Below are 25,183 nucleotides of genomic sequence, written 5' to 3'. Positions count from 1 at the left end.
AGGTTAAGATGTGGCATTGATGCAAGCTGTGGCATAGATGGCAGATGTGGCTTAGTGTTGCTGTGGCTGTGACATAGGCCAGCAGCTGCAGCTCTGATTCGACTCCTAGCCTGGGAACTTCTTTATGCACCAGGTGTGGTTGTAAAAAGAAAAAAAAATTAAAATTAAAAAAATAATAGAGTTTAAGAAATTTGCTTAAAGTCACATTGTTAATAAGGGGTGGGTTCAGGCTATAATTGAATCTGATTTGAGATTTTGTGCCCCTCACCACTGCAACATACAATCCCATGGCTAATCTGACTATAGTTCACAGGAACAAATTTCAGTCTATTGATTACCAAATCATATTAAATATGTTGAGCACTTATGATCAGGCCTTTGGAGGATAAAGTAATGAGCAAGATGTTCTCAGGAGACTTGCAGGTTACCATTCTAACTAGCTTATAGCTTCATTAGTGAAATTACAGGAGGAAATTAAAACCCCACGATTCTCTGAGAGCTGAGATTCCCTTTCAGAATCAACCGTTACATGCTTTATTTAGTGGATACCATCAGGGTCCTGCACATATCTCCTTATCACATAATGGTCCAGCACATGCCAAAAGTGTTCTACTGCAAGAACCCATGATTCTTGAGGGTTTTCTTATGGTCCTCACGTGTGCGGAGGGCAGACAGGAAATTCCAAGAAGTTCATGCTTCCTAGAGATGTGCTCAGCCAATGACTGATGGGATTGGAGGATAAGTCCTTCAGCTTCAGGTGGACTATCTCTGATGTGTAATCTACCATTATCTTCCAGAGTTCCCCAGAAAGACTAAGCCTCAGGTGCCCACAGCGACAACCTGCATAATGAAATAGATTTTACTGTTTTGCATCCTTCCCTGCCATACTTGCAGTTCTCTCCTAGCACTTCCTGGAATAAACTTCATATTACACTACTTGTAGTCAAGCCTTTAATTTAGAATCTACTTCTGGGGGAACACAACATAGGGGAATTTGTGAAGTAATATGATTTCAATAATATGGAAATTCAATGTCTTGTTCCACTTCTTCGTGCTTTCCCTGTTGAAAAACAGTGTTTTGCTCTGACTGGCATGTTTGAAAACTTCAGGTTTACATAAACTTTGTTGAATTATTTTGTGACAAAGAAAGTGAAATGCAATGGGGAATTCTTGATAGAAGAGAAGATTGAAATGTCTTTGGTGTGCTTCTCAAGCCTAATAAACCTATTCTAAGGCAGTCTCCAGCACCTGTCAGAAGTGAAGGTTCTGTGTCTTAACATATCAAGTAGAAACTGCAACCTACAGAGAAGAAATTCTTCCTCAAATATTTTCAAAAGGGATATGTCTAAGAGGAGTCAAGTAAAATGGAAACAAAATCAGGACAGTAGGTCAAAGAGTGGAGGAGGTTTTGCATAATGAAAAGGTCCCAAAAATGTAAGTTATGAAAATTGAATTCTCTCCCTCCTTTTGTCCCCCAATGCTGCATCACTCAATTCATTTTTCATCTGTTTATTTTCCTGCAAAATGATATTTGATTAGATTGATTTCCCTCTTAAAATTATTTTTGAATAAAATTATATATTAGCATATTAGTAGTTGCCTGGGGAAGGGATGAAGGGAAGTATGAATTACAATGGATAACAAGGAAACTTTTCCATTTCCTCATCTTCTTGATTATGGAGAAAGTTTCACTGGTGTATATACAACAAAACAATAAAACTGTGCATTTTAAATAACAGGAGGTGTCCAAAGAAAAGTACATGATTATTGAAAAAACTTTTAAAGAGTGTTAAGGGTAATTTCCCATTTCTCTTCATGTCCCAGTGTCCCCAAACCCGTTCCCAATAACTATTTTAAACTATTACTAAATATCTGTGTTGTTCTGAGTCTGGTTCTTGTTTTTCCTCCTTCTTTTCACATGTGGCATTATCAATTACTTTAATTTTTAATTCTATCTGACTATGAAACATATAAAGCCAGGCTAGAAATCACTTCTAAGCTCCAGACTAACAAATACCATTTCTCTCTAAGCTTTTCCGTTTGGATGTCTCATAGACAATTCTCATAGACAATTGGATGTCTGATAGACATGTAACGTCTCAAATTATTCTTAATATTTTCTTACTCACATCCTCCTACAGTCTCCTCCAGCTCTCTGTAAGTGGCACCATCCAACAATTTCTCAATTAAGAAAATTTTCTGTCATCTTTTAAAAATGTAAATCAAACATATCTCTCTCCCTGGCTAAAATCTCATAAGAGCTACTCATTCATGGTAATTGAAATAAAATCCAACTTCTCATGTTTTGTTAAGACCCATTGCTTTATGGCTACAATTCTCAAGTAATGTCTGCAGATGTTTGTAGATCCTTGGCCTTTAGGGGCAGTTTGACTCAAGCTAATTTTATGATACTGCTAAATTGTCTTTTTCTCTTTTCACTTTAACATTTGCATGGATGGTGAAAGGCAATATTAAATAAAACTGTTGTTAGTATGTATTACGACTGTGGAACCAACACATACTAGTAACCATTGCTTTTTTCTCTGTCATATGTTAGTAGTTAAAGAAAAAAAAAAGAAGGAAAAAAGCCAATTTCACATAAGAATATCCTTGATGAAGCACTTAAAATTATTCATTTTGTTTAAGTCACAGCTCTCAACCGTTTTTCAATACTGTGTAATTAGATAGGAAGTACCTATAAAACACATGTGCAATTGTTAGATTTGTGAGCTGAACTAACCACCTTTTTTCATGGGATACCATTTTTATTTGAAAAAATAACTGACAAAATATGCTTATTCAGACTTGAATGAGTTTTTCACCTACAGGAAAACAATTGACAACAGCTGCTGCCAATGTTAAATTCAATCTATGTGGTAAAAGATTCTGAGAGAGAATGGATACGTGTATATGTATGACTGGTTCACTTCATCATACAGTAGAAATTATCAGAACCTTGTGAATTGACTATACTCTAATAAAACCTAAAAAGGGTCAAAAAATAAATTCAAACTTTCAAAGAAGTATTAAAATTCTGTAAAACTTTTGTCCACCACCATGAGTTTTGATACTGAACCCAAGTTCACTCTGTTCACCGCACAACAGATTGAGACAGGTTGCTGGGGCAAGAAATAGCTACTTTAATTAGAAAGCTAGCAGACAGAGAAGATGGCAGACTAGTGTCTCAAAAAACCATCTTGCCTAAGTCATAATTCAGGCTCCTTTTATACAGAGGAAAGGGAAATGGGAGAAGCCAATGGTCACTCACTAACTGTCACTTGCTTGGAATGGCCCACTGCGATGCTGACCAGTGGCTGAGCAGGACCACTAAATGATGCTCACTAAGAGTTGCCTGCTTACAGTTTGACAGCTTCTCAATACTTAGAAAAACTTTTCTGAAGAAATGAGTGGGAATCTTAATAAAAATCATTTTATTTGTTAATATACAATGAAATGTGTCAACATCTGAAAGATCTGCATTATTCAGTGAACCAATATTTTCTAATTGCCAACTCATCATGTAAAAAATTATGCTGGGTGAAAGATCCATTCAAAGTGCAAGGAAGACTAATGCATTTAATGTAAAAGAGCATGAAAAAGTCATTGATATGATCTCAGTTAGTACACTTTGCAACTAGCCTTTTAGAAATTACCACCTGTTGAGTTTTGGTGTAGTATCAAAGAAATATAGCCACATTTTTAAAAAAATCTATTAGAGCAGTTCTCTATTTCCAACTAAATTTCTATGTGAAGCTGGATTTTCTTCATGGATTTCAACCGAAACAACATATCTCAACGGTTTGAATTTAGTAACACATATAAGAATATAACTGTCTTCTACTAGTTAGATAGTAAAGAAATTCCAAAATCTGTGATATCATTCTTCTCTTTGTTTAGTTTTAGAAAATTAGTCATTTAAAAAAAAAACTATTCTCTACATTGCCATGGATATTAGTGTTCTAGAGTGGTCCTAACAAATCAACGCAAACTTCGTAGCTTACAACAGAAATGTTTTTCTTCGAGTTCTGAAGACTGGATGACTGAAATCAAGGTGATGGCAGAGTGGGTTCCTTCTAGAGGCTCTAATGGATATTGCCTCTCTGTTAGCTTCCAGTAGCAGCCAGCAAGTCTTATTGTTCCATGGCTTACAGACCCATCACTCTGGTTTCAGCTTCTGTCTGCACATGGCCTTCTCTTCTCCTCTGTGTCTCTATGTACCTGCTTCCCCTTTTCTTCTCCTATAAGGTGGTGTCATTGGATTTAGAGCCTGTTATAATGCAAGATGACCTCATCTGGAGTTCCTTAAGTTAATTACATCTGCAAAAATTTTTTTTTCCCCAAAAAAATGCATTACATTCACAGATTCTGAAGTTGAGAGAATGGACTTACTATTTTGGGGAAGTCTCACCATTCAACTCACTATAACATGTACTGGGTTTATTATTGTTTACTGCATATGAAATAATAAGTACACATTTTTAAATGTCTCTATTTTAATAGTGTCATAAATAGCAATAGATATAACTCACATAAACAATGTGGGGATCCTCAGTGATTTTCAAGAGAGTAAGAGAGCCTCGAGACTAAAAGGACTGGAATATTCTGCTTTGTGTGGTCTTCACCCCATCTAAATGTTCTCCTCTCCCCAATACTCATATTTTCTCTGCTACTTTTTCGGGTCTTGGCACACTCCAAACCTTTTCTCCTTTGGAGCTTCCAGACTGGGATTTTGTAAACCTGTGCTCTAATCTCTGCAGTGTCGATGATATTTTTTCTCATGTTCTTCACCAGTGAATGAGAAAGATGGAGTTAAAGTACTCTGCCCGTGCTTTGGATCAAGAATTACATCGTTATTCTCCTCAGCTTTCAGTTGAAATGTCATCTTTTCTGGAAGATTTCACAAACCATCTTATATATAGTAATATCCTTTCATTCCATCTCACAGGATCTTGATTTTTTTCAAAGGTTTTATTAATACTCTATGTTTAGTCTACCTTTTTACTTTAAAAGGATTATTGTTAATATTCTTTAGTAGACTACAGCTTCATGAAAACATATACCATACCTGTCTTATTTAATATTGTATATATTCAGCTTAGCTCAGAGTAGTCAACCTGCTAGTATTATTTAAATGAATAAATAAGTGGACTGAGTTAATCTATACATAGCATAATCTATATATAGGCATATATGCATATAAAATACAGATTTTTAAAGGACAGAGTGGACCATACTATAAACTGATCAGTAATTTATCTTTTTCTTTTCCTGAGTATATGTTGGACAAGTTTTTATTTAAGTATAAATGAATTCTATTTTATCTTTTCTTAATGGCTCCACAGTTTATGGTGTGGTATACTATCTTATAAATTAACTATTCCCCAACTGATAGGCACCTAAATCTTTTTTTTTTTTGATGTTGTTCTTATAAACATCATCTTTTTACACATATCTTTGTGTGTACATGTTTGGAGGTAAGGTTTCCAAGTTAGAAGACTTTTGCATTTACATTTTTTTTATGGAAGATGCCAAATTAACTCCAGGATGGGTGAAAAAATGGACATTTTCACCAAAAAAACATATTGACTGGCTTAGATATTCTAAATTGACTAGATGTTAAGACTAGAGAAGTATCTAGACTGGTCTAACCAAGATTATTTCTCCCATTGGCCTATGATGGTGCTTAAAATGTTTATTCGATACTTGAAAGTGACTTTTATATGCATACTAACCTAAAATAATGGCAAATTACTGTGCCCTCACCAAGATAACCCATGAGTCTTTGAAAACACAAATGAGACAAATAAGTTAAAATTGAAAGAATATCAATATTGCTAATTATTAGAGAAATGCAAATCAAAATTACAATGAAGTACCACCTCATACCAGTCAGAATAGTTATCATTAACAATTCTACAAAAAATAAATACTAGAAAGGGTATATGGAAAAAGGAACCCTCCCACACTTTTGGTGAGAATGTAAATTGGTGCAGTCACTATGGAGAACAGTATGGAATTTCCTCCAAAAATAAGAGTTACCATATAATCCTGCAACCCCACTCTGGGCATGAAGCTGGGGAAAATTCAAATTTGAAAAGATATATGCTTCTCAGTATTTACAGTAGCACCATTTAGAAGAGTCAAGGCATGGAATCAACCTAAGTATCCATCAACAGAGGAATGGATAAATAAGATGTGGTACATAAACATCCAGTAACATATTTCTCAGCCATAAAAAATGAAAAAATGCTGTTTGCAGCAACATGGATGGACCTAGGGACTATCGTAGTAAATGAACAGACAGAGAAAGTAATATCATATTGATACTGTTTATACACGGAATCTAAACATATGGTACAAATGAACTTATTTACAAAACAGAAACAGACTCACACACATAGACAACAAACTTAGCTATGTGTGTGTATCTGTGTATCCCAAAGGGGATAATGGTACAGGATGAGTCATAAAAATTTATGAAGAGAAAGGAAAAAATGGTAGTCTTAAAAGGAAGGCAATTTGAATAGAACTTTAGGCTAATGTTCATCTATTTTTCAACTAGAGACAGTAGGACAACTGTGAGAAAGAGACCCTCGAGTGTCAGAAAGCCAGAATAAAGAAATATTGAAGATAAATACCTGAGGAGAAAATTCTAGCTTTGGAGTTATACAGCCATATCCCCTTCCCTGCTCAGTCTCTGACAATCTCCTGACTCTAAAAGAACAACTAATTCTTTCTGAGTCTTATCACTACTGTCAGAGCTGGATGCTCTAGCCTGCAAAGCCTTTTCTAATCCAGATCTAAATTATATATTGGGATATACATATAAGGTGGAGCAAGATGGTGGAGGAGTAAGAGTTAGCACTCACCTTCTCCCACAAACACATCAAAAAAACACATCTACATGTAAAACAACTTGAACAGAACATCAACTGAATGCTGGCAGAACTTAAACCTCCAAAAAGTCAAGAAACTCTTGACGTAACTGGGTAGAACAAAAGAGAAAGAGAGAGAGAGAAAAGTAATCAGGATGGGACTAGCATTCCTGAAAGGGAGCTGAGAAGGAGAAAAATGAACCCTCATCCTGGGAAGCCACCTAATTGATGGAAAGATCAGCTGAGTCAGAGGGACCTCAAAGTCACTGAGAAAAGCACAGCAGCTGGCCTGAGAAGAGCGAAGCAGAGTGAGAGCTGCACAGATCATCTGAACCACCAGCCTGGACACCACAGCCTGAGATGCTCAGGCAGGGGCTGGGAGCTGAGACTTAGACTCAGGAGTCAGTCCCAGGAAAGAACTGGGGCTGGTTGTGTGGGGACAGCATAGGGGGCTAAGGAGCAGTGAGCCACAGGTGGGGGAACAGTACACTATAGTCTGGGGAGTGAAACGCCAAGGCAGAGGGAACCCGGGAGAAGGTCAGGGCCCATAGGAGAGGCAAGGTGCCATTGTTGGGGAGGGGAGAGGAGGAGGGGTGGACCACCATGGCAAACTCCCTGCTCTGGAGCATGCGTGTGCACTCCCATGGGATCTCAGAGGGCAGGATGGCTCTGGTGCAGGTTCTGGGTGGAAAGAAGCCTCTTGCTCATGTAGGGAAGACGGGGCACTTCTTGAGCAGGCCATCAGTGGCCAGGCACCTCTTGTGTGGGCTAAGGGCACCAGGCAGCTAAGTGAGACGTGTGGCCTCTTGCACAATCTACAGGCAGCAGGGACAGACTGTGGCAGTCGTCTCAGAGGCCAGATGGAGGCATGGCTTGCTACCACTGGGGGCCTGTGGGCAGGCTCCACCTGCAACCCCAGTCACCTCAGGGGTTGGAAAAAAAGAAAAAAAGAGGGCACTGCAACCAAGCACCATACATTGTTGATTTCCCTGGGAACACACCCACTCTGCAGCTGCCACTGCCATACACTCTGGGTGATGCCCAGACATTTGGTCACTGTCCCTTCCCAAGACCCTACAACTAGGAGCAGCTGGTGCAGCACCACCTGTGTGGGCTAAGTGGGACAGGGTGCTTCTTGCATGGTCTGTAGGTGGTGGGGGCAAACCACCACAGTTATCTCTGACTCCAGAGTTGGGTGTGGCCCACTGCCACTGGGGATACCTGAACAAAAATCACTTGCAGCCTCAACCACCTTGTAGGGCACCACAGAGAAAGATATTGCAATGGAACACCACCTGTTGTTGCTCTCACTCCCCTAGGAGCACACCTGCCCTGCTACTTCCACTGCCAAATGCTCTGGGGCAGTGCCCAGATGCTTGGTTACTGTCCCTTCCCAGGAACCTGCTACTAGGAGCAGCTTATGAAGCACCTCCTGTGGGGGCTAAGCAGGGTGAGGTGTTTCTAGCATGGTCTACAGGAGGCAGGGGCAAACCACCACAGTTATCTTTGGCTCCAGAGGTGGGAGTGGCTCGCCACCACTAGGGGTCTGTAAACAGATACCACTTGCAGCCCCATTCACCTCAAGGACACCACAGAGGAGGGCATTGTGACCAAACACCAACTCTTGCTGTTCTCACACCCCTGGGAAGACACCCACCCTGCTGCTACCACTGCCAAATGCTCTGGGCAGTACCCACATACCTGATCTCTGTCATTTCCCAGGATCCTGCAATTAAGAGCAGCCTGTGCAGCACCTCCTATGTGGGCTAAGTGATACTGGGTGCTTCATGCAATGTCTACAAGTGGAGGGGGCAAACCACCACAGTTATCACTGACTCCAGAGGTGGTCGTGGTCTGCTACCACTAGGGGTCCCTGAACAGGCACCACCTACAGTTCCTGTAGGAGGACATTGCAATTGAACACTAGCTGTTGTTGCTCTCACTTCTCTGGGAACTCACGCACCCTGCTGCTGCTACTGCCAAATACTCTGGTCATTCTGTAGATCTGCCTGGAGCTCATTACCACATCCCATGGCCCTGCAAGTAGGAGTAGCCTGTGCCACCTTCTTGTAGGTCCTTGCTGCTGTTGAGAGCCCAACGACCAGGCACTGACTGCTGGCCCTACTCATTTCCTCCTTCTCCCTGAAAACACACTGAGCATTCTGGGAATAATAGCCTGCTTATACTGAAGAAAGAGACAGCAAATGTTCAAGCTCCCACACCAAAGATAAATAGTAATCCCCCCAAAAATACAAAGGAGTGCTCTTGCATAGAAGTAGCCTTACAAGACTACAGTTTGGTTTCCCCAAACTCACAGAAAAAGAAAAACACAAGCAAGATCAAGAAGCTAAGAAACCATTTCCAGTTAAAGAACAGGAGAATTCACCTAAAGCAGTCAACAATGAAACAGACCTCTGCAGTCTGACAGACATTGAATTCAAAAGGGAGATAGTGAAAATATTGAAGGAATTAAGGCTGAATATCAAAGAATTAAGAGAGGATATGAACAGTAATGAAGATTCCTTTAGAAAGGAAGTAGAAAATACAAGGAGGAGCCAAAAAAACTAGAAAATTCATTTGCAGAGATACAAACTGAGCTTAAGGCAATAAAGAGCAGAATGAGTAATGCAGAGGAATAAATTAATGATGTGGAGGATAGAATAATGGAAGTAACCCAATCAGAACAGCGGACAGAAAACCAAATGAAAAAACATGAAAGCATTATAAGAGATCTATGGGATAATATAAAGAGGGCCAATTTACACATAATAGGAATTCCAGGAGGAGAAGAAAAAGAAAAGGGGAATGAAAATATATTTGAAGAAATTATATCTGAAAATTTTCCAAATTTAAAGGAAACTGATATTAAATTACAGGAATAACAGAGGGCCCCAAATAAGTTGAACCCAAATAGGCCCACACCAAGAGATATTATAATAAAAATGACAAAAGCTAAAGATAAGGAGAGGATTCTAAAGGCAGCAGGAGAATAGCAACGCGTTAATTATAACGGAACCCCCATAAGGCTATGAGCTGATTTCTCTACAGAAACACTACAGGCTAGAAGGGAGTGGAAAGATACATTTAAAGTGCTGAAAGGAAAAAAAATGCAACCTATAATACTCTATCCAGCAAGAATATCATTTAAAATAGAAAGGGAAATAAAGAATTTCTCCAACAAACAAAAGCTAAAAGAGTATAGCAATACTAAACCTATTCTAAAAGAAATATTGAAAGGGCTTCTCTAAATCAAAAAAAAAAAAAAAAAAGTAAGAGGAATTAGGGTAGAGGAAACCACAATTGGAAAGCAATCACTTAAATAAGCCAGCATACAGATTTAAACATGAAGACGTTAAAAAAAATTTTTTTTAAAGATAACAAAATAATACAATATGGGGAAGGAAAGTAAGAAAATATAGATTCTTTTTTTTAATGATGTGTATCAGCTTATATGACTACCACACTAAAGCAAGCAAATATAGGAAGGGGTTAAGATACTTAAAAAACAGGGCAAACACAAATCAAAACCAAACATTACATTCATAAAAACTGAAAAGTACTCAAGCATAAAATAAATGGAAACCATCAAATGAAAAAAAGAAAAGAGAAACAGAATCAACTGGAAAACAGGGTTTAAAAAATGGCAATAAACACATATCTATCAATAACCACCTTAAATGTCAGTGGACTGAATATTCCAATCAAAAGACACAGAGTAGCAGATTGGATAAAAAAGCAAAAACCTTCAATCTGCTGTCTGTAAGAGACTCACCTTAGGCCAAAGGACATATATAGATTAAAAGTGAGGAGACGGGAAAAGATATTTCATGGCAATGGACAAGACAAGAAAGCAAGAGTTGCAATACTCGTATCAAACAAAATAGACTTTAAAATGAAGGCCATGAATGTTAATCTTATATTCTGCTACTTTGCTGAATTTGTTGATCAGTTCAGATAGCTTTTGGGTGGAGTCCTTATGGTTTTCTATATATAGTAACATGTCATCTGCATACAGTGACAGTTTTACCTCTTCTCTTCCTATTTGGGTACTTTTTATTTCTTTTGTTTTTCTGATTGCTGTGGCTAGGACTTCCAGTACTATGTTGGATAACAGTGGTGAGAGTGGACATCCTTGCCTTATTCCAGATTTTAGTTAAAAGTCTTTCAGCTTTTCTCCATTGAGTATTATATTTGCTGTGAGTTTGTCATAAATGCCTTTGATTATGTTAAGGTATGTTCCCTCTATACCCACTTTGGTAAGAGTTTTGATCATGAAGGGATGTTGGACTTTTTCAAATGCTTTCTCTGCATCTATTGAGATGATCATGTGGTTTTTGACTTTTCTTTTGTTAATGTGGTGTATGATGTTGATTAATTTGCATGTTGAACCATCCATGTGCACCTGGGATGAATCCCCCCTGGTCGTGGTGTATGATCTTTTTTATATGCTATTGGATTTGGATGGCTCAAATTTTGTTGGGAATTTTTGCATCTATATTATCAAAGATATTGGCCTATAGTTTTCTTTTTTGGTGGTATCTTTGTCTGGCTTTGGAATTAGGGTGATGGTGGCATCATAGAATGGCTTTGGGAATGTTCCTTCTTCTTCAACATTTTGGAAAAGTTTGAGGAGGATGGGGATAAGTTCCTCTTTGTATGTTTAGTAGATTTCACCTGTGAAGCCATCTGGTCCTGGACTTTAATTTGTAGGGAGTGTTTTTATGACATATTCAATTTCATTTTTAGTGATTGTTCGGTTCAGTTGGTCTATTTCTTCTTGATTGAGTTTTGGCAGGCTGTAAGCCTCTAGAAAGTTGTCCATTTCTTCTAGATTGTCAAATTTGTTAGCATGCAATTGTTCATAGTATTCTCTCTTGGTTTTTTGTATTTCTATAGTATCCGTTGTGACTTTTCCTTTTTCATTTCTGATTTTGTTTATTTGGGTTTTTTCTCTCTTCTTCTCAGTGAGTCTAGCCAGAGGTTTGTCAATTTTGTACCTTTTCAAAGAACCAGCTCTTGGTTTGAGTGATTTCTTCTATTGTTTTTTTAATCTCTATTTTATTGATTTCCTCTTTGATCGTTATGATTTCCTTCCTTCTGTTGACTTTAGGTTTTGCTTCTTCTTCTTTTTCTAATTCATTTAGGTGTTGGATTAAGTTGTTGATTTGAGATTAACATTCAGAAATCAGTCATATTTCTGTGTACTAACAATGAAATATTAGAAAAGGAATACACAAACACAATACCTTTTAAAATTGCACCCCAAAAAATCAAATACCTGGGAATACACCTGACCAAGGGGTAAAGGACTTATATGCCAAGAACTATAAAACATGAATCAAGGAAATTAAAGAAGATGTAAAGAAATGGAAAGATCTTCCATGCTCCTGGGTTAGAAAAATTAATATTGTCAAAAGGACTATACTACCCCAAGCAATCTACCGATTCAATGCAATCCCTATCAAATTACTCATGACATTTTTCACAGAACTAGAACAAACAATCCAAAAATTTCTGTGGAACCACAAAAGATCCATAATTGCCAAAGCAATTGTGAAGAACAAAAACCAACCAGGAGGCAAAACTCTCCCAGATTTCAGGCAATATTACAAAGCTGCAGTCATCAAGATGGTGTGGTATTGGTACGAAAAAAGACATATAGAGCAATGGAACAGAATAGAGAACCCAGACATAAACCCAGACACTTATGGTCAATTAATCTTTGACAAAGGAGGCAAGAACATAAAATGGGAAAAAGACAGTCTTTTCGGCAAGTATTGCTGGGAAACCTGGACAGTTGCATGCAAAGCAATGAAACTAGAACACACCCTCACACCATGCACAAAAATAAACTCAAAATGGCTGAAAGACTTAAATATAGGACAGGACACTATCAATCTCCTGGAAGATAACATAGGCAAATAGTCTCTGACATCAACCTTATGAATATTTTCTCAGGTCAGTCCCCCAAAGCAACAGAAATAAAAGCAAAAATAAACCAATGGGACCTAATTAAACTGACAGACTTTTGCACAGCAAAGGAAACCAAAAAGACAACTTACAGAATGGGAGAAAATAGTTTCAAATGATGCAACTGACAAGGGCTTTAACTCTAGAATATGCAAACAACTTATACAACTCAACAGCAAAAAAGCCAACAACCCAATTTAAAAATGGGCAAAAGACCTGAATAGACATTTTTCCAAGGTGATGTACAGATGGCCAACAAGCACATGAAAAAATGCTCAACATCACTGATTATTAGAGAAAGGTAAATCAAAACTTCCACAAGATACCACCTCACACCAGTCAGAATGGCCATAATTAATAAGGCCACAAATAACAAATGCTGGAGGGGGTGTGGAGAAAGGGAATCCTCCTGCACTGTTAGTGGGAATGTAAGCTGGTACAACCACTATGGAGAACTGTATGAAGGTACCTTATATAACTATACATAGAACTACCATATGACCCAGTTATCCCCCTCTTGGGCATATATCCAGACAAAACTTTACCTGAAAAATACACATGCACCTGCATGTTCATTGCAGCACTATTCACAATAGCCAAGACATGGAAACAATCCAAATGTCCATCGACAGATGATTGGATTTGGAAGATGTGGTATACATACACAATGGAATACTACTCAGCCATAAAAACGAACAAAATAATGCCATTTGCAGCAACATGGATGGAACTAGAGACTCTCATCCTGAGCAAAGCAAATCAAAAGAAAAAGACAAATACCGTATGATATTATTTATATCTGGAATCTTATATATGGAACAAAGGAAGCTTTCCACAGAAAAGAAAATCATGGATTTGGAGGACAGAGTTTTGGTTGCTAAGGGGGAGGGGAAGGGAGTGGGATGGATTGGGAGCTTGGGGTTAATACAAACGATTGCCTTTGGAATGGATAAGCAATGAGACCCTGCTTATCCATTCCCTGTGTAGCACTGGGAACTATGTCTAGTCACTTATGATAGGGCATGATAGTGTGAGAAAAAAGAATCTATACATGTATCTGTAATCTATACATGTATCTATACATGTATACATGCTATACAGTAGAAAACTGACAGAACACTGCAAAGCAGCTATAATGGAAAAAAAATCATTATATATATAAAATAAAGTAAAATATATACATATAAGCTGGGAATGGCAAACTACTTTTATTAGTTTCTTATTGCTGTTATAAAAATTATCAAAAATTTGTGCCTTAAAAAAACACAAAAATTTATTAATTAGCTGTTTTAGAGTTCATAAATTTGAAATCAAACTCATTGGGCTAAAATCAAGGTCTATATTTCTTCTAGAGGTTCTAGAGAGGACTTGCTTTCTTGCCTTTCCCAGCTTCTTGAAGCTACATGCCTCCTTGGCTCAGAATTATTTCTTCCATTTTCAATGCCAGCACAACAGCACCTTCAACTCTCTTTGACACTAACCCTCATGACTCCCCCTCCATTTATAAGGACTTTTGTGATTACATTGTGTGTCCAACTGAATAAACCTGTATAATCTTCCCACTTCATGATTGCTCAACTGCAGAGTCCATTTCCCATGTAAGGTAACCTTTTCCCAGGTTGCAGAGATCAGAATGTGAACATCTTTGGGAAGACAGATTATTCTACCTACTATACAACTTAAGTAAGGAATGTACTCTCTGATGGTACAGAGCTCACAGCCAGAATGTATGTTGTTTCCTCATAGCATTTTTTCAGCTATTGATTCCTGTGTAACAAATAACCCCACAGATAGCAGCGAAAATTTTCATATCTGCAAATTGAGCAGGACTTGGCCAAGACAGTTTCTCTGCTCCATTCAACATCAATCAACACTGCTCACATTATTTACTTCCAGCAATACTCACTCACATGGTATGCACATTGGTTCTGGCTGTTAGGTGGGAGTTTGATCAGAAATTGGGGCTGGGGTCCTCAGTTCCTTTCCATGTGGATTTGTCCATAGGCTGTTTTTTACTTTCTTCATGCAATGGTGGGTATGTCTCAAGGGCAAGAGGCTCAAGAAAAGCAGTCAGAAGCTATATGATATGATCTGGACTTGAGAGTCACATAACTTTACTTCTGCCATTAATTAAAAGGCCACATTCATTCAAGAGGAGGGAGTGCAGCTCCAGCTTCTTTTTAAGAGGAGTGTGAGTCCCTTCCTCTTAAAACTTGCGGGATAGGAATAATGTGGTAGTCATCTCTGGAAAATAGAATTTACAATGACAGTAGTCTAGAATCTTAATTAAACTCTTTTTGGTATAGCCATATAACAAATCCCTGAAAACTACACAACCTACAAACAATTGGAAGAGGTCTTTCTGACCTACCCTTCATTAAGTGTATTGAAAGACTATGCCTGCCTTTGGACTAAAAAAAACTCTTCTTTTGTTAGTAGATTAACAAATTCTCATACTAGTAATAAGAACCGACATTAAATATCCTCTACACAAAGGAAATCATGTTGATATTTCTTTATTTTAACTATATTGGCATTCACTCTTTTGTGCTAAATGTCTTAGTGTATAATCTATAGGGTAGAACAATGCAGGTCTTTTATGTACAACTCCAGGCTCATAACATCACTAGTTGCATCAAAACACAAGTGGACAATAAAAAAATCCAACCTGTCATCTAAATGTTTTGTCTTATCACTATACCAAACATCTGGATGATGGGATGCATTTGGTAAAGAAATGGGTTTTACTTTGCACCTAGATGATTAACCCTGGTTATGTACAGCTATGGAGTGGATTATGAAGCTGGAATAATTTCCAAATCTCAGCAAATCCATTTCCTTATTTTTAAACTTATTTGCATGGTTGCCTCTAGTTAGGTAGGTATTCATTCATAATATATCAAAATTAGCTTATTGCATCTTTTGGTCTCCCTCTACATCTGTGAAAGAAAAAGAAAAGGTTTCTCTACTCTCCTACCCATCCCATGGATGGTTGTATTGGGTGGGGCAAATGTGATTTTTTCCTAAATTATCTTAAGATATCCATTCTTCCTACCTTCCTTTTTAATGTCCCTTATTTTCTTCCTCTTACCTTTCATTGTAAGTTTTACTGAGCATTTACTAAGTGGGATGTTTACCCACACCTAACAGGATGCTGACAATGAGTAAAGATATGGCATCTGCCCTCACATTTTCTATGTTATTGTGGAGGAATGGTGGGATAGAGGCTAAGGGACAATGATCCAGAGGAATGAGGACAAAAGAGTGGTTATTTCTTTTTCCAATAGGAGATTAAGGTCAAAGAAGGCTTCACAGAGAAAGTGATATCTCAAATGTGCCTTGAGGGGATGAATGGGGATAGGCTGGATAAAGGAGACTGGATGGCATTTATTCCAGGCGGTAACTCAGGGAACAAAGGGACTCAGAAAAGGAGGGAGCAGGAAAGGTTCTTATCAGCTCAACAGAACACAGCAATGAAGATATCAGGCTTTGGGGATAAGTCAAAAAAAGGCTAAGGGGATATGTTGGGAAAAAAAAATAATTTGTGCCTGTATTCTGTCAGCAACTGGTGTCGTCACTTTGAAGCAGACAAATGACAAAGTCAACTTTGTGTTTTATGAAGTTGTTTTGGGGGCAGTGGAAAAGCTTTCTGAGAAGGGAGATTGGAAGCAGGAAGAAAGGAAACAATAAGATTTGTGAGACAATGTGACTTCTGCAGCATTTTAATTTAATTTCAAGTCAGTTACACATTGCTTTCCTTTATATAAACTGTATTAAATTTGTGTCCACAAGTCCGCAGCAGAACACTTAATTTGCCACAGAAATTTGTACATTTTGTAGTCATGTACTAGCCTGACATTTTTCGAGATGTAGCTTAAAAGGCAAGCATTTCCCATGGGTTATTTTAGTTCATATTATTTTTGCATCACATAAGCATTTGTGAAAAGAGAAAAGCTATTTAAATGTGTCCAGAGACAGTTTCATTGTAGAGATGAGCCTGTTCATTCTAATTGGAGAATATTTGTATGTTTGCCTGGTGAGGACCATTTAAACCAAATAAACTTGCAACCATGGCAATGGCAAGTGGACATTTTAAACTCACTTGAAATGGTAACAATCGGCAAATGCTTCTTGAGGTGTAACTATGTGCCAGACACCAAGAATGCAGTGGTGAAGGAAGATAGCACACATAAAGGCCCTGTGGTCAGAAAGGAGATGCCTTAGTCTCCTGTAGGCTGCTATAACTGCTCTATAGACTGGGTGGTTCTGAAGAACAGAAACATTTCTCACAGTTCTGAAGGTGAGAAGTCCAAGATCAAGGGACTGGCAGATTAGTTGTCTGATCAGAGCCTATTTCTGGGTTTTAGCTATCTGATCAGAGTCTGTTTCTGGGTTCATAGACGGCTATCTTCTGGCCATGTCCTTACATGCTGGAGAGAGAGATCTGGGCTCTTCCTCTCCCCATAAGGACACCAATCCCACAGTGAAGGCTCCTTCCTCAAGACCTCATCCAAACCTAAAAATTTCCAAAGGCCCCACTTCCAAATACCATCACACTGGAGATTAGGACCTCAATTTATGAATCTTAGGGGAACAAAAACATTCAGTGTAAAGCAGAAGACTAGCAAGGATCTGCTAAAGATTTATTTAGAAGTGAAAAGATCATGACTTAAACATCTTTTGTGATGGTTACATAGTAAATTTTCACTGAACAGCTGCTTAATTGAAAACAAGAAGAAAAATGTCCTCAGTGATAGGGAATAAAAGGCCTCAACTTTATCAGAAACAGAGAAGATAAACGGAGAAAAACCTCTCTCAAGAAGACAAAAGGGCTCTAGGGACAGAGGAATGGGAGGATTAAAAATAAAGAGTTGTTGCATTAAGATCCGGTTTGACTCAGAGGGCAATACGATGGAATGATTACTATTTAGGGTTCTCAACCGAACCCCACATGGGTTTAAATCTCGATTGAAATTTATAAGCTGAGTATTATGGCTTTAATTATACCTCCTAAATCCCCAAATTCATATTGAACCCCCATTATCTCAGAATGTGATCTTTTAGAAATAGGGTTGTTGTGTAAGTAACTAGGTGAGAGAGGGTCATACTGGAGTAGGGTGGCCTTAGCAAATCACCTTAGGCTGCCGTAACCAAGTACCACAGACTGGGTGACTTAAACAGTAGTCATTTATTTTCTCACAGTTCTGGAGGCTGGAGTTCAAGGTCAGAGTGCCAGCATGGTCAGGTTCTGGTGAGGCCTCTCTTCCTCGCTTTCAGCCAGCCACCTTCTTGCAGTGTCTTCACATGGTCTATTCTTAGTTCATAAGCATGGAGAAAGAGATATCTCTCTTCATTTTCTTATAAAGCCGCCAACACTACTGGATTGGGATCTGCCCTTATGACCTCGTTTATCCATAAGTACCTTTTAAAAGCCATGTCTCCAAATAAAATCACACTGGGGGTTTTGGCTTCAACATACAAATTTGGGGAACAAAATTCAGTGCACTGCAGCCCCTAATCTAATATGAATAATTTACTTATAAGAAGAGGACATTTGGACACAAACACATTTAGAAGGAAGACAATGTGAAGAGACATAGGGAGGAGATAACCACCTACAAGTCCCCTCAAAAAGTCCTGGACCAGCCCCTCCCCTCATAGCCCTTGGAAGGAACCGACCCTGCTGTTGCCTTGATTTCAGACTTCCTGCCTCCAGAACTGAGACACGAATTTCTGTTGTTTAAGCATTCAATTTGTGGTGTTTTGTTTACAGAAGCCCTCAAAAACCAATAAACTGAATAAACCTTAGACATTTCTATGTCTCAATTTTCTCACAAATAGGAAACCTTTTTAAGGCTGTTTTGATGATTAGATGTATTAATATATGTAAAACAGATTCATTACAGAAGCGGCTATAAAAAAGGGTCAGCTCTTATTTTAATTATACTTCCCCATAGCATAGAGACCTCTGTGTCTTAGAGTAAGCTATGTAAGAGTCTCCACCAGATGCCACTCAGTGGCTATAATCTCATTTATTCCCTCCATGCCCAAAGAAATTTACAGAATGCATTTATAGCACCAAACAAAGCAACACAGCTCAGTGGAAAACCTGCCAGATCTGGGATTGGAGAGTCATGACTGGAGTAACTTTGACTTGTTCATTTGTAGAAGGGGAATTAATTTCTTCCAGCATGTGGGCTTGTTGTGAAGACAAAATGAAGAGCACGGCACCTAGAAGATGTCTGACAACAAAAGTGATGTTGAGGAACTGACTCACAAGCCCTGATACCTTTTTGCATCATCCTCATGACCTGTCAGGCATTAATCACCTGAACCCAGGTGTCCAGCTCTCCAGACTTCCCAGGTGTGGCTTTCATGGTTACCAACACCGTAGGCTTTTGTGCAGCTGCAGCTCTTCTGCTGTTGTTGTTAGCCTCTCAGTTTTTCTCCTTGTCACCTGATGGCATTTGAGCAGCCATGAAAACAAGAGACCTGATGCTGATTTTAAGGTGTGATACTTTGTTGACTGATGGGCTTTGTTAAGTTCTTAGAGGTTCTGGATTTCTGGAATTAAATGAACTCATGCATTATTCTTCCATCTGCCTCCATGGTTCTCTCACTGGTGATGCTAACCTTTGACCTCAAGCTTCCTGGACTTCTAAGCACATTTGCTCACGTCTGAAGGACACCAGGAACTATGACTTAGGTGGCTAAACAAGGATTTTACACTTGCTGAGCAACTGCTATAATGGCCTTCTGGCTTTACACCCAATGATCATCATAGCATTTCCCCGTTCCATTCGGAAATGCAGATTTAGAAACTCACCCTTGTTCTTTTCTTTCTCTCCATTCCTAAGGTCATCTTTTATCCCTCTGTGCTCAGAGGGACAGTTATACCTTGTTTATGGGTGAGAAGGATTTATTTCCTAATCAGGTGTTATTTGAAAGGCAGACCTTCACAGAAATACAAAAGTCTACTTTCTCTATGTTTTTATTTACTGTTTTTCTTATTTATGAGGGTTTTTTTTTTTTAATTTTGGTAGTTATTGAGTTATTTTCTGCCTCACCTATCAGATGCTTTCCTTTTTTCCCAACTGTATATCAATACATCTCACATTTATTTGCAAGCACGAAGTTTTTTTATTTGATAAGTTAAAATATTTTGAAGTTTCCATAGTCTATTATTGGTGGATTACAATTTTAATAAAGGAGTTGGAAAAAGACACTGGAGCTATAATATTTGTCCATTTTCCTAGGAAGTCAATGAAAGGGTATTACTTCTTGAAAAATAATCTATGTCATTCCTGCCAGCTCTGATGGATGAAGAGTCCAACGGTGGAGTTTGCATGCCATGGACATACAGTAAATCCTAGTTGACAACTTCAGGCATGGACCTCCTTCCTCTTCAAACTTTTACAAAATGAGAGAAATGTTAATTTGGCACCTACCATTAAATAAAAACATTTCTTAAGTGAATTACCTTCTATTTTCCCCTATGTAACCCTGATTCTCCAACAAAAAATTCCCTTTGTACAAATTTTTAAAACACCTTCAATGCAATGGGTGGGGAAACCTGTGTATAGGCAAAACGTAATGTTTAAATTGGAGTAACTAATTTTATGGAAATACACATTGTGTTTAGGTCATTGACATGTTTTGGTCTCCTTTGACACTGATTTAAAATTTTCAAACTTTCAAAGTATTATAATTAACATATTTGAAAGTAAAAAAATACATTTGGGAGGAAAGGAAGTATGTAGGATAGAGGGGAGGAGAGAAGGGCATAAAACGAATAGAAAGAGAACAGCAAATTCACTCAATATAGAGTAAGAGTTATAGATACAGACGGATAGAAGACTTGAATATTCACTGTGATATTGGATTGAAATGGAAAGTATCACTATGAACACCTGCTTTTTAGTAGCTAAAGATAAAATGTAGATATATTAAAATATAGAAGCATATATATATTTTCCAGTTCTGTCTGCTGAGGATTCTAGAAGAAATGGCATAACAGAAAATGATGCTCTCCACTAAAAGAAACCAGGGGCCCTTTGAGAAAAGGCTCATTTACAGATGGAGAAAAATTAACTTGGAAATATTTTATAACCCAGAAGGAAGGAAGAGCTCAAAAATAATGGGAATATATAACCCCCCAACACACACACACATAGAAACACACACACACACATAAGAGCCAGCTTGAAGGCACAGCCAGATCTTGGACTACTTGAGCATACAAATAGATAATCATACTAAGTGTATTATAACCCATTGATTAAAATAGGAATTTATGAGTCCATAATAATGTAAAAAAATAAATTAATAAATGGATATATTAATGGAAGAGAAATGAAAGCCCTTTTTTCACAGCAGAATGTCAGTCAATTTAGAAGGGATGAGGAAGTTAGAAAACCTTTAATAGATATTAACGCTAATGTGTGAAGTTTATGGAGAAACCTGGACATCTTAAGCAAATAATCAAGCTTAATATCAGGAGCAAATCATCACTGACTTCCTTAGGATGTGATACCCCGAGTCAACAACATTTCTCTTATGTGTCCCTGCATTTTTGATGCATAGTCTGAATCTAATCAGGAAGGCAAAAGAGGCAAATTCAAATTGATGGATATTCTGCAAATGAATTAGATTTTAAAACTTTAAAATACCAACATCAAGAAGGGAGAAAAAGGCTGAGGGACTTATGAGAGAATACTTACTGAAGTATTTATGGATGAAGGGGAAGGGATATGATATCTTCAACTTATTCTCAAATGTTTTAGGAAAAAACATGTGTGTGTGTGTGTGTGTGTGTGTGTGTATGCTCACATATATGTAAATATATGTGTGTGTATATATATGAAGAGAGGGAGAATATGGTAAAACAAGGAGGTTAAATTTATCATAAATAATTGATAAACATGAGTATATAGAAATCCCTTGTAGTATTCTTACTTTTCTGTTTGAAATTATATCAAATTTTTTTTTTTTTTAGTTCTAGATTTAAAAAAAAAAAAATCACACGACATGAAGATATTTTTTCTTGAAAATGTCAGCAGGCTAGTTTGAACTCAGAAGTGATATTCCAGATGTTTCAAGCAGTAAGTTCAATGTCTGGCTGCAAAAATATTTAACTTCTCATGTGTAAGAGACCCCAACTGTAGTTTAGACAAGTTGCTATTACCAAGTATGCTGACATTCAAAACTCAAGAATTTGTATTTTTGAGACAAAGCAGCCTCATATATAATTGATTTTATTTATGAGACTTGCTCAAGTATAGGTAGTCTTTTATAGTAAGCTTTTCCTACTGGTAAACACTGGCATTGTTTAACTTCAGTCAGGGCCTTTCCGTCTCAGATCTTCCTCAAAATATTCCCCTTGGAAAAGTAATATAGTATAGGGTAAAAATTGCAGTATTCTGACACCTAACTGTAGAATAAGATGAGGAGCATCTGGTCACTGGCAAAGGTACTCGTCATTGTCAAAACATTGACACAAGACATGTGATGCATGCGCTACATTCCTGAGCCTCCACAATATCAGATTTAAGATGTAGCAATCCAAAGTAGAATTTGACACTTTCAAACATAGGTGAAAAAATTGAGAGACATATATCAAGCCAAAGGAAGGCAAAAAATGTAGTTACGCTTTTGAGTTGTGGAGATTCATAACTGTGGAATGTTGAACACATTAGCAGATTTTCATAGTTTAGAGGAATAAAAAGCAATTTGTACTGTTAGTGTCATGATACTGAGTTTATTTTAAAACCAATATATTTTTGTTTTCATCTCTCAGTATTTTTATCTCTATGCAAGTGTGTTCACTGAACTTACATAGAATATTAGAAATGAAATTTACATGGAATAAAATTCTCAGAGCATAGCAACATTCTATACTTTTTAGCATATATTCAGCAATGATAATGCTTAGTGTGTGTGGTGCTTTGCTGTTTACAATCCTTTTTCAAGTTTCAAGTGTTATTTTGTCCAAATTTGGCTAAATAATCTAGATGTGAGATTCATAGTGTTGTATGTGGTTGTGGTTTTATTTTTTTTGAATGAATTTAATACAATTTCTATAGCTATTCTGCCGTGGATAGATATTTGGGTAGTTTCCAATTTGAGGCTCTTATGCATGTCTGTTGGTGAACATATGAATGCATTTCTTAGGTTAGTATAATTGCTATGTCATTGGATATACATATTTAGTTTTTAAAAATGGTTGTACCAATTTGCACTCTGTGGCAGTGCATGAAAATCACAGTTGCTTGACCTCTTGTCAATACTTGGCCCTCTTGTCAATACTAGTCTTATCAAGCAGGAAGGAGTAGCTACAGGAAAACAAATGCTTCTATTGAGGTCAACCCAAAATCTACATAAAATAGAACATTATTTGTTTAAAGGCAACAAAGAGTAGCTGAAAAACAGGCACCATAAGAGCTAAGATTCCAGAGAGGGGAAAAGTGAGGAAATGTGAATTTATGATGTGTAACTGCTTTTGTTCCTGGGGGATCTGCAGATTCTTGGTGTGGGCAATGGGATGAGAATCCAGGATCTGTCCTGGGAAGAGAACAGGGAAATTACAAACAAGCAGAACTTTTTGTAATTTTATAAAGCTGGAAAGACAAAACTGGGAACCTTAAGGGCATCTAACACACAGGCCTTTTTTTTTTTACTTTAAAACGTTGACTGAATTCTAAGCTGTATGAGATAGGGGATGAAAAAGCTATGCTGGTCCATCCATGTTGCTGCAAAAGGCATTATTTCATTCCTTTTTATGGCTGAGTAATATTTCACTATATATATATCACATCTTTATCCATTCCTCTGTCAATGGGCATTTGGGTTGTTTCCAAGCCTTGGCTTTTGTGAATAGTGCTGCAATGATGAGTGAAGAAGTCAGCCAGAGAAAGACAAATATTTATATCACTTACATGTGGAATCCAGCACAAATGATACAAAATAACTCGTTTATAAAACAGAAACAAACTCACAGATTTCAAAACCAATTTTATGATTACTGTAGGGAAAACTGTGGCAGGGAGGGAGGAATTAGAAGGATGCTAATAATTCACACACACTACTGTATAAAGTAGATAATTAATGAGAACCTACTGTATAGCACAGGGAAATCTACTCAGTCTATGGGAAAAAAGAATGGGTGTGTGTATGTATATACACACACATACATACATATATATACACATGCATATACATGGACATAGCCTATATATATAGTATATTGCTGTGTAACTGAAAGTATTACAACATTGTAATTCAACTATACTCCAATATTTTTTTTTAAAGCTATGTTGGAAATATCTGAAAAGCAGAATGTTCCTCAATCCCATACTTTTGAGTAGACTAAGATTTGAGTGTAGACCCCACCAGGGATTGGGAATGCCTTGGGTCTCAGTCAAATTATCTGGAGGGCTATGTTCTAAGAACAGGAGCAAACCAGAGGTAGACTGAGTAATGACTTTACAAAACTAGCCTCAACTGTGTTCTTGATTGGAGAAAAATGATAAGCCCCACTTTTTTTGACTGGTAGAGAATGTATGAACCCATTCAAGAAGATGATCTCATAGGACATATCAAATATTTTTTTTCATGCAACTGCTCTGTAGAAATTCTTATTTCATCTATTTTTCCACCTTTCTCTCAATTTTCTTTAAAAATATATATATATATATATTGGGGGGGTATATTTTAGAACTGTGCCTGAGGCATATAGAAGTTCCCAGGCTAGGGGTTTAATCAGAGCTACAGTTGCTGGCCTATGCCACAGCTCATAGCAATGCTAGATCCTTAAACCACTGAGTGAGGCCAGGGATTGAACTCACAGCCTCATGGATCCTAGTTGGGTTTATTAACTGCTGAGCCCCAAAGAGAATTCCTTCTTAAAAATATTAATAGTTTTTTAAATCATCCTTGTCTGCTAATTCTAAGATCTGTATCACCTGTGCCTATATCTGTTGTCCCTTTTCCCCTTGGTCTTAGTCCTATCTCTTGGTAGGCCTGGATGTCCTTGATGGAATATTGAACATGACCCTCTGATCTCTTGAAGTTTAATTTTGTCATGCATTTTTTGAAATTATTAATTTAAACCAATTTAAGGTCTATATCTAAAAACCCTAGTATCTACTTCACTTGCAGCTCTGCTGTCTCTTGATTTGGATATGGAGGTGCTGTTCATTGTTATGTATGGTAATTTTGATTGAATGCCAGACAGTGCAAATGTTGGCTAAAGTGGATTTTTGCTGATGTTCTTCACGTAGTGATGAGTCACCCTATCCTACAGCTGAGTAGGTGGAGGTCAGCTAAATCCAATCAGGAAC

This window comes from Sus scrofa, chromosome 15 (assembly GCF_054392235.1).
Source record: "Sus scrofa isolate SSC_HxYL_T2T_F1_AM1 chromosome 15, Sscrofa_HxYL_maternal_Yorkshire_Landrace_v2.0, whole genome shotgun sequence".
NCBI lineage: Eukaryota > Metazoa > Chordata > Mammalia > Artiodactyla > Suidae > Sus > Sus scrofa.
The sequence above is the reverse complement of the archived record's forward strand: the minus strand, read 5'-3'. Positions refer to the sequence as shown.